Below are 9,853 nucleotides of genomic sequence, written 5' to 3'. Positions count from 1 at the left end.
CTGTGTGCCATAACCGCAGGCCCTGCCCAGGAGCCTAGACCAGGGATTGGCAAAGGGCCTTGCCACTGCCAAGTTTCCCACCAGATGCACCCTGGTGGGTGGCCATCACTAGAACCTGCCCAGACAGGTTACCTCCACATTGACCCGACCCAGCCCACTCTGCAGCTACACCGCCACTGGCTTCAGTCCCTACCCTAGCACCACACGATTTCCACAGGGGACAGCAGGACACACCTGCAGATTGGCTCTCTGCCTACTTCAGGGAGCGCAGTGGCTCAACTGCCTAATTCCCAACCTGCACTGTTGGCATCCCATATGGGTCTGGTTCGAATACCCGCTACTCCACTTCCCATCCAGCTCCCTGCTTGTGGCCTGGGAAAGCGGTTGAGGACAGCCCAGAGCCTTGGGACCCTGTGGGAGACCTGGAGGAAGCTCAGCTCCGGCCATTGCGGCCACTTGGGAAGTGAACCAGCGGATAGAGCATCTCTCCCTCTATCTCTCCTTCTCTCTACAGATCTGCCTTTTCCAGTAAAAATAAATAAATAAATAAATAATCTTTTTTAAATGGCTAAAAAAATAAAACTTGCCCTAGCTCTGCCAATGGGAGGCAGTTAGCATTGGCCTGCACCTGCTGGGAACACTGTGAACAGGTGGAGTCCAGAGCTGTCTGGGTGCTGAGAAGTGTGAGCAGGTATGGTAACCCTACATTCTGCCAGAGGGCACAGGATGCAGTGAGAAGTCAAGCAACACCAACGCACGCTGGAGAAAGGCCTCAAACTCAGACTCTGTCTTGGAGCTCCCAAAGAAAGTCACCCGCCCAGCCAGCCCCTTGGCCGCACGCTGCCCTCCCAGGTCCCTAAAGTCACCCGCCCAGCCAGCCCCTTGGCTGCATGCTGCCCTCCCAAGGTCCCTGAAAGACTACGGCTCCCTGGGTGTAAGGCACTGATGTGGGATCATCTACTCCAGAATCCTCTGGAATGCCGAAGACCACATTTCACAGCACAGCCTGCCTGGACTGACCGCCAACAAGTCCAAACACAGAAGGGAGCAATAGCTTCCTATTGGTGACAATAAGTAACTGTCAGTCCTGTGAAACTATCCTGTAAGAACGTGGGTGATGAAATGCAAAGCCACTTTTATATATCAAAACAGAGATGGGCAGGTGTCTGGCCTGGGTGTCCTGTCTCCCAGCATCACAGTGAATTGGTGCGCAGTTCTATCACTCTGTTGCTCAAAAAACACATCATTTTCTTTCAGTGGAGAAGATGACCAACAGACTCTCACAACAGGAATTTTCCAACTAAAAACAAACAAAAAATGTACTAATGAGGCCAGTGTTGTGGCACAGTGAGTTAAGCCAAAGCTTGCATACTGCCAGCATCCATGTCATAGTGAAGGTTCGAATCCCGGCTACTCTGCTTCGGATCCATCTCCCTGCTATTGGGCTTGGAAAACAACAAAAATGCCCAAATACGTGAGCTCTTGTCACTCTCATGGGAGAACCAGATGGAATTCCAGCATTCTGGTTTTTTTTTTTTAAAAAGATTTATTCATTTTATTACAGCCAGATATACACAGAGGAGGAGAGACAGAGAGGAAGATCTTCCGTCCAATGATTCACTCCCCAAGTGAGCCGCAACGGGCCGATGCGCGCTGGTCTGAAGCCAGGAACCTCTTCCGGGTCTCCCACGCGGGTGCAGGGTCCCAAATCCTTGGGTCGTCCTCGACTGCTTTCCCAGGCCACAAGCAGGGAGCTGGATGGGAAGTGGAGCTGCCGGGATCAGAACCGGTGCCCATATGGGATACCGGGGCTTTCAAGGCGAGGACTTTAACCGCTAGGCCACGCCGCCGGGCCCCAGGCTTCTGGTTTTAGCATGGCCTATTCCCAGCTGTTTCTTCCGTTTGAGAGTGAACCAGCAGACAGAAGATCTGTCTCTCCCTCTCTGTGTAACTCTGCCTTTCAAATAAATAAAACTTGTTAAGTATATATTTTCATAACCTTCCAGGAAACATTCAAACTCAAAATGTGGTCACTCTGGGTCTGGCATGATGACCTAGTGGCTAAATTCTTGCCTTACACCCACCGGGATTCCATGTGGGTGCTCCACTTCCCATCCAGCTCCCTGCTTGTGGCCTGGGAAAGCAGTCGAGGATGGCCCAAGGCCTTGGGACCCTGCACCCGTGTGGGAGACCCGGGAAAGCTCCTAGCTCCTTGGCTTCAGACCAGCTCATCTCCAGCCACTTGGGGAGTAAACCCGCAGAAAGAAGACCTTTCTCTCTGTAAATCTGCCTTTCCAATAGAATTATTAAATCTTAAAAAAAAAAAAAAAGATGTAGTCACTTTGCACAGTTAACAGACCTGTAACCCCTCTGTCTGCGGATTTAAGTTCAGTTTCACGGTGACCGCAGTTGGTCCCGGCTCACTGCGTAGGCCTTGCCTTCTTGTGACCAAAGCACCTGTCGCTCCCAGGTGACTGCTCAGATGAAAGACATCTTTCCACCCAGAACCAGAACCAGCAGCCAGCCCTACACAGTCCCACACATCTTGGCATCTGGGGTGTACCCTGAAGATGACAGGTGACACAAATATTTGTTTTAAATGCCAGCTCAGAACATTTTTCTTTTCCTTCTTTATTTTTTTAAGATTTTATTTAGGGCCCGGCGGCGTGGCCTAGCGGCTAAAGTCCTCACCTTGAACGGCCCGGGATCCCATGTGGTCGCCGGTTCTAATCCCGGCAGCTCCACTTCCCATCCAGCTTCCTGCCTGTGGCCTGGGAAAGCAGTCGAGGACGACCCAAAGCTTTGGGACCCTGCACCCGCGTGGGAGACCCGGAAGCGGTTCCTGGTTCCTGGCTTCAGATAGGCGCAGAACCAGCCGTTGCGATCGCTTGGGGAATGAATCATTGGACGGAAGATCTTCCTCTCTGTCTCTCCTCTCTGTATATCTGGCTGTAATAAAAATAAATAAATCTTTTTAAAAAAGATTTTATTTAAATTTTTTTTTCCTTGGAAAGGTAGATTTACAGAAAAAGGAGAGACAGAGATTAAGATTTTCCAGCTGTTGATTCACTCCCCAAATTGCCTCAATGGCCGAAGCTCAGCTGATCCAAAGCCATCAGCCAGGAGCTTCTTCCATGTGTCTCACGCAAGTGCAGGGTCCCAGTGGGCCTCCTCTGCTCCTTTCCCGGGCCACAAGCAGGGAGCTGGATGGGAAGTGGAGCTGCCGGGATTAGAACCGGCGCCCATATGGGATCCCAGTACATTCAGGGTGAGGACTTTAGCCACTAGGCCAGCATGCCAAGCTGGGGACATTTTTAAAATAAATATTTATTTTATTTATTTATTTTTTATTAGAAAGCCTAAAACGGGGCCTGGCAGCATGGCCCAGTGGCTAACGTCCTCATCTTGAACGTGCCGGGATCCCATATGGACGCTGGCTCTAATCCCATGTGGCTGCTCCACTTCCCATCCAGCTCCCTGCTGGATGACTGGTGACACAAATATTTGTTTTAAATGCCAGCTCGGAGCTGTTTTCTCAGGACATTTTTCTTTTGTTTATTTATTTTTTTAAGATTTGTGGCCTGGGAAAGCAGTCAAGGACGGCCCAAAGCTTTGCGACCCTGCACCCGTGTGGGAGACCCAGAAGGAAGCTCCTGGCTCCTGGCTTCAGATCGGCGCAGCACCAGCTGTTGCAGTCACTTGGGGAGTGAATCATAGGATGGAACATCTTCCTCTCTGTCTCTCCCCCTCTCTGTGTATCTGACTTTGTAATACAATAAATAAATCTTTTTTTAAAAGGAAAAAAGAAATATACTTAATTAAATAGAAACCTTATTTAAACAAAATAAAAACAAAGCCTAAAATGTGCTACAAGTGCGGCTTCAGCGGGCACAGCCTCACCTGGGTAGGAGCTGACGGTGCTGGCGGAAGGTGATGCTGGCTGCAACTCTGATGGCCAACCGCTATTTGCTACAAATCTACTTGCCATTAAAAACAAGATTCCTGACAGAATCGTGATTTTTCAAATTAACTAATGTTTTTTTATCGGAAATGCAGATATACAGAGAGGAGAGACAGAAAGATCTTCCATCTACTGGTTCGCTCCCCAACAACAGTCAGCTCTGAGTTGATCTGAAGCCAGGAGCCAGGAGCCTCTTCCAGGTCTCCCATGCAGTTGCAGGGTCCCAAGGCTTTGGGCCGTCCTCGACTGCTTTCCCAGGCCACAAGCAGGGAGCTGGACGGGAAGCAGAGCAGCCAGGACCTGAACTGGCGCTCATATGGGATCCCAGCCACTAGGCTACTGCACTGAGACCACAGATCTTTTTTTTAAAAGGTTTATTTATTTATTTTTATTGAAAAGACAGATATACAGAGAGGAGGAGAGACCGAGAAAAAGATCTTCCATCTGATGATTCACTCCCCAAGTGAGCACAACAGCTGCAGCCGAGCTGAAGCCGCGAGCAGAGACCCAAGCACTTGAGCCATTGTCTGCTGCCTCCCAGGGCTGCCCACTAGCAAGAAGTTGGAATGGAAAGTGGATCCAGGACTTGAAGCAGGCTTTGGAGACAGATGTGGGCATTCAAGCCCAACGTGAGCCCCCCACCCGCACCCCAGGGATCTTCTTGGGCAGAATGGTAGCCCCCGAGGTGGACGCTATCCGATGTGATTTAATGGGCAGTTATTGAGCACTCGGGGTATGCGGAAGCAGCCAACAGCCAGGCCTGATGGGTACCAGGCTAGAGGCAGGTTATCAGAGGCTAAACCCTAAGCGTGCATAAATTTGCCAAGGGAGGATAAACAGTGCTCAGTGCTGCAAAAAGGTCAAGATAAGGAAAAGCAAGCTCCGCCAGGACTTCCTATCAGAGCAACAGCAGGTGGGAGACGGTTGGGAGAGACTGGCAGGCTGTGTATGGACCACAGGGTGGCACAAGTGGCACAGGGACCCCTGAGCTATGGAGGCTTTGGTTCAGGAGGCAGGCGTGGGGCACCGGCGGCCAGGCTCTGCAGCTGCCGGAGACAGGGCAGAGTACATGGGAGAAGGGAAAAGGGCTGGAGGAGATTGATTCATGGTCACTCGCAGCTGGACAGGCAGGCAGGTGTCTAAGCCAGGTGCAGGATTAGCTCCGAATGGCAGGAATTCTGAGCGAGGGTGGGGCTGGGGCAGCAGCATAGGTGTGTGCGTATTGGGGGTGGGGGGTTTCCTGATGGAAGCATTTCAGGCCCTGCAAGCCGGGGAGTGTTACCGACCTCACTGTGCGCCCCTCACGAAGCTCACACAGTGGCACCGAGGAACACGGGTCCACCAACTGTGCACGGGACAATGCAGGCGCACTGAGGTCCTGTGGGTGAGCCCTCGTCCAACGGGACCCAAAGACTCCAGGCAACACAGGTGCAAGGAAAAACCCACACCGAGGGGTGAGAGTAAAAGTGTACCCTTGGGAGAAACCAGACCTGCCAGACCTCCTAGCCTTTGCAGCCAGGAGAAAATAAAGGTCTGTTGTTAGAGCTATCTGGTCAGGGTGGTGTTTCGTTACAGCATGTCCCAGCAGGAGCTGAGTATCAGCCATGGCCTTAGAATATAGGTATAGAAAAAAGGGAGGTGAGTATTGAGGCTAACGGTGAACCCGCTGGTGGGGAGGAGCTCGGTATGAGAGCCGGCTCCAGCTGCTGACTCTGCTAGCGCAAGCCCTGGGAAGCACTGATGATGATGGCTCAATGCCCGGGTCCCCGACACCCACAGGCGAGGCCCAGATGGAATGCCTTGTTTCTGGCTTTAGTCACAGCCAGAATCTGGGGACATGACCCAGCAGAAAAGAGCTGTCTGTCTCTCAAATAGAGCGAGGAGAGGGCAACCCCAAAGTCATTACAGGAAGCAAGTCACAGAAGGTGTTTCTACTCCGGAACGGGCTTTGGGTTTCCACAGACCCAAGTTTTAAACTTCAAGCCACAGAACTTTTCTAAGTTTCCAACTTTTATTTATAAAAAGGGAAGTAACAAAACTAGCTCAGGGGAGCGGGGTGGGGGTTGGGGGTGGAAATGATATGTAAAAATTCTCAGCCCGCTTCATGGTAAACATGAGCTGATGATGTTTGGGAAGGGGCCATGTGACGAGGTCATGGGGTTTTGTTAGCAGCGTTGGGAAATGAGTGATTTCCCGGGTATGTTCATCTCATGCTGCGGGACTGGGGGTAGGAGACATGGTGCACCCACTGATTCCTGTTTGGGACTCCGCACCCGTACTGGGGTACAACACCAAAAACTCAGAGGGGCTGTCCCGAGAGATGTTTGCTGCCGACAGTACCACAGCCAGCATATAGCAGTCAGCAGGTGCGTGAACATGCTTATGCCTGAAGTGAGCTCACGGAGCCTGTGTGAAAAACACCGAGTGTCTACAAGCATCCATTCTCAGGCGACAAGAGCCAGAGATCCATTCCGATCAGCCTAGGCCAAGAAATGGAGAATAAAGTTACACAAAAAGGAGATCTGTTGGCTCAGATGCTGACACGGGTCGGGGGCCTGTGACATGTCATCGCACGCTAAGCCTCCGCCTGCAGTGCCTGCTTCACATATGAATGAGGGTTCGTGTCACGGCTACTCCACTTCTGAGGTAGCTCTTGCTAATGGCCTAGGAGGGCAGTGGAGTCCAAGTGCTTGGGACTCTGTCACCCCACATGGGAGACTGAATCTCCTGGCTTCTAGGTTGAGCCTGGCCCAATCTCAGGTCATTGTGGCTATTTCGAGAGTGAACCAACAGATGGCCGACCTCTCTGCCTCTGCTTCTCTCTGCCTTTTAAATTAAAAACAAAAATTCTAAAAAGAAACTGACAAGTCCTAACGTCCACTTCCAGAGATGTGTTAACCCTGTCTTCTTCGGGCTATTGGCTTCTTCCCCGGAGGCCTGGGGGGAGACCCTGCAAGGGCCTGTCTGGCAGAAAGGGGAGCTCCTTCCTCCGACTGCTCCCGCGCGGGGCTTGGTTTGACTCTGAACCACCCAGGCAGTTAGAGGCCCTCCTCACCCAACCAGCACAGCTCGAGGCCTGGGGATGGGAGGAGGATAATTCCCAACAGGAGGAAAACCAGGACCTTCCCTGAGCACAAGGGTGAGCCTGGTTGCTAGGCAGGCACAAATGACAGCTGTGTGTCAGATAAGTCATGGTGACACGTAAGAGAGGCAAGTCACCTGTAGGATACATGGTGGGGACACAACCCAGACTCAGCAGGACTGGAGTCACTGGTGATGTTAAGTGTGTTGGGATATGTACTGGTGTGTCTAGCCAACGGGACATGGCAAAAATCGCCCTCGTTCCGTTGCTGACCTTAACGGGTCCACGAGGCCAGTGCTGCGGTGCAGCACAGTAAGCCCCCATGTGCAACACTAGCACCCTGTTTGTCCCGTCATTCCACTTCTGACCCAACCCCCTGTTAGTGTGCCAGGGAAAGTGGCAGAAGATGGATGGCCTGCTGCCGGCCATGTGGAAAACCTGGATGAAGTTTCAGATTCCTGGATTTATCCTGGTCCAGTTCTGGCCACTGCGGCCGTTTAGGGGAACAACCAGCAGGTGCAAGATCGGTCTCTCCCTGTCATTCTGCTTTTCAAATAAATATATATTTTTTTAGGGTAAATCCAGCTGGTTTCCCTTCCATGACAATTGGGCCCTGTCACCTGTTCTGGCAACAGAACGCGCTGGGAGGGATGGCGCACAGATCGGAATTTCAGTCCCAGGGGAGAACAGCTCTGTCCTTCTGGGTACTGGCCTTTACCATGGCAACAACCAGGCTACATGGGCGCAGGAGGAGAGCCCATGAAAAGCTACTCTGGGGCCCAGCGACGTGGCCTAGCAGCTAAAGTCCTCACCCTGAACGCGCCTGGATCCCATATGGGCGCCGGTTCTAATCCCGGCAGCTCCACTTCCCATCCAGCTCCCTGCCTGTGGCCTGGGAAAGCAGTCGAGGACGGCCCAATGCATTGGGACACTGCACCCGCGTGGGAGACCTGGAAGAGGTTCCTGGTTCCCTGCTTCGGATCGGCGCAGCACCAGCCGTTGCGGCTCACTTGGGGAGTGAATCATTGGACGGAAGATCTTCCTCTCTGTCTCTCCTCCTCTGTGTATATCTGGCTGTAATAAAATGAATAAATCTTTTTTTGTGTGTGTTATAGACACATCATATTTATTACCATAGGGCTTTTAAAGATATGTTATTTATGTATTTGAAGGGCAGAGAGAGATCTTCCATCTGCTGGTTCATTACCCAAATGGCAGTATGGGTGTGTTCAGTGAAGTTCCAGCTTTGTTTTTCAACCCCACCAGGAGCCCAGGGATTGGCACAGATGAGTACAGCTTGCACTGTCTGAATTTTTTAAAATGTCTTTCACATATTGGAGAGACAGAGGGCTCCTCTCTATTGGCAACCTGCAACGGCCAGGCTGGGCTGAAGCTGTGAGCCAGGCACCCAGTGCGTATCTCCACGAGGGTGGCAAGGAGCCAACTGATGACTTAGCTGTCACCTGGTGCCTCCCACGGGATACATGAGCAGAGAGTAAAGCTGGGACTGGACCTCACACACTGACTCAGGATGTGGTGTCCTGTTGGTGTCCAGCCATCGTGCCAAATGCCTGTTCCCACATGCACTGTCATCACAAATATCTGAGTATGAGCCTAGAGACGAAGAGGACAGGGGTTCTCTCAGTCAGCTCCCCCCCACCCGCCGCAGGCCACATTCTGGAATCTTCTCTGAACCTGCCTCAGCCTGCTGTCAAACCCCATTCCTCTGTACTTCTTGCACCTTTTGCTGTCTTTCCATTCCCAAATTCAGATCTCCCAAAGCCAGCAAGTATCCTGTCCCAGGAAGGGAAATGGGAGGAGCATGTTTGATGTGGCAGTTCTAGGACTCAGCCCGGGATTGGGCCTGGGAAAAGTTGAGAGTGGAAACCCAGAAATGTTACCCTTCCAGGTAGTGCCTGCGTGATGCTGGGCGAACCCAGGGGACCCACTAGACCAACAGCCCCTCAAATGGCCTACGGCCTCTGTCTCTCCTCCTCTGTGTATATCTGGCTGTAATAAAATGAATAAATCTTAAAAAAAAAAAAATAGAAAAAGAAAGAAAAGCTATTCTGGCTTTTCCAGCTAATACCCCAGGGTGGGAGAGAGAGGGAGAGTGCCCCCTGCAGGGTGAGCAAGGCTGCCTTGTGCTTGAGTGTGTTGTCCAAGTCCGGCTCAGACCGGAACTGTCCAGGTAGCCTATAAACTTCTGGCAGCCATTGGGTTTTGGGGGACAGTTTCTCACATGGCATGGTCCTGGCAAACAGCCAATGCAAGCCACAGGAGGGAGGAAACCCTTCCAGAGAGAGCTTGGCTTGCCAAACTGCTCCTGGTGGGAGTGGCACTGGTCCCCTGCCCCCGTGGGGATGTGCGTTTTCAACTTGCGAGAATATGCCCCACATGCTTGCCGGGCCCAGGGGTCACACCCACCAAAGCTGATCATGTCTATGTATCTTAGGCCCTCATTCGGGGATTCCAAGTGATCTTTGACGTGCTTTCCAGACACACGCAGGAGAAACTATGGGAGCAATGCACCCTGCAGGCCAGACCCCCTTTAGATACTTCTATAAGGAGCAGGGAAGAGAGAGAGACCAGGAAGTACTGTACAGATTCCCAAGCCTGCCTGGGTTCCTGTTGGTCACTTGATTGTAGCAGGAGGGACAGGATTCGAGACACAGGTTGAAAAGCCACTTGGGACTTCTCTGGGCACAAAGTTAAGGGGCAACATCTCAGTGGAAGGAAGCCACCTGATGTGGGAATCTACTGACAGAGGCATGAAACAAACCGCACCCCCCTGCCGCACACCTGCTCCT

Source organism: Ochotona princeps, chromosome 24 (assembly GCF_030435755.1).
Source record: "Ochotona princeps isolate mOchPri1 chromosome 24, mOchPri1.hap1, whole genome shotgun sequence".
Taxonomy (NCBI): Eukaryota; Metazoa; Chordata; class Mammalia; order Lagomorpha; family Ochotonidae; genus Ochotona; species Ochotona princeps.
Note: the sequence above shows the minus strand (reverse complement) of the source record.